The sequence below is a fragment of the Azolla caroliniana genome, unplaced genomic scaffold, assembly GCF_043228905.1.
Source record: "Azolla caroliniana isolate FFs.n. ecotype wild unplaced genomic scaffold, voAzoCaro1.0.p SCAF_21, whole genome shotgun sequence".
NCBI lineage: Eukaryota > Viridiplantae > Streptophyta > Polypodiopsida > Salviniales > Salviniaceae > Azolla > Azolla caroliniana.
Genome location: NW_028230456.1, coordinates 8,583,842 through 8,585,336, shown reverse-complemented (window position 1 = coordinate 8,585,336; position 1,495 = coordinate 8,583,842).

Sequence of the window (1,495 nt, the reverse complement as noted above, 5' to 3'; positions counted from 1 at the left end):
CAGGACGCATCTTAGGCCAATAAAATTGAGTGGAGATGAGAACGAGTGTACGATGTATTCCAGGGTGCCCTGCTGAGGGTGCATCATGGCATTCAAAAAGAATTCTCTTTTTGACCTCAGGTAAATCTGGAACACAAACCTTCCCATTACGGTAGAGCAGACCGTTAGCAATGTGGAAGTATTCTTTCGAGGGTGTGGTGGTGTCTGTTCCAGACTCGACTCTTGCCCAGTATTTTGCAAAATAATTGTCATCAGGATACTTTCCTCGAAGGTGATCATAAAGATCTGATGTTATTTCAGTGAAGCTAAGCATGTTAACTTCACGGATGCGACTTAGTGCATCAGCGACAGTATTCATGGAACCTTTACGATATCGTATGGAAAAATCAAAGTCCTGGATGAGATCAGCCCATCGTGCCTTACGACCTTTCAGGTCTTGTTGGTCACAAAAATATTTCAAGGACTCGTGGTCCGTAGTTACCACAAAGCGATTTCCATAAAGATAATGGCGCCATGTTTTGAGCGCATGTATAACCGCAAATAATTCCTTTTCTTGAACGGTATACCGACATTGAATGAGAATTGTCGTAGTATTCTATACACGTGGATAAGTGTGAGGGTTAAACAAAGAGTCTAAAGAAGGGGAGGATTACTTTTAATCCTCGGGATTGAGACAACCCATGAGGCCAAGTGTGAACATGGCTGGGGGCCTTGAGAATTACTATAAATAAGAGGCCTAGCTACCCTCATTTGGGCATGCATTGACTACGTCGAGACTCTGTCCGTGAGTGGAACGACTCTTGTAGCAAGCGCGCTATCGTCCAGGTACGACTCGACGCCAAGGCGGTGGTATGGGACGCTGATCGAGGCTCGAGTCCGTCTCGATCCCTTCGCTCGGGGGTGGTCGGGTGGATCGGCACCCTTCTTTCTCTCTTTTCTCTCTATTCTTTCTAGATCTATCATTGATATATCCTTATTTTATGCTTACTTTAGTACCTAATCTCTAATATTTGGTATCGGAGCCTATGTACTAACGTTTCTTTTGATTTTCTTTTTGTCTTCGCGTGGGATGGCGATTGATCGTTGTGCGGTCGCCTTCATGCAGACAAGGATTAGCGAAAGAACTTCGGTAAATTTTCCTTAATTTTTTATCTAATTTTTCTTCTCCCTTCTATACATGTGTATACTTAATATGTAGTTTTTTTTTTCATATATTCAATGATGTTGACGTGGTATTTAATTGGTTATCTTAAACGTTTACATATGTCCACGAGGTCAATACCTCGTTTGACATATAAATCATATGTGATGAGTGTCGTATGCGTACGAGGTTATTACCTCAATTGCGTATTACGTTCACGAACATATGTTACGTTCGCGTACGAGGTCAATACCTCGCTTCGTTCGAAATGATATGCGTTGGATTTACTATGCGTAAGAGGTCAATACCTCAATTGCGAATTACGCTTAACCTTATTTTCGGATGTTTCGTGTT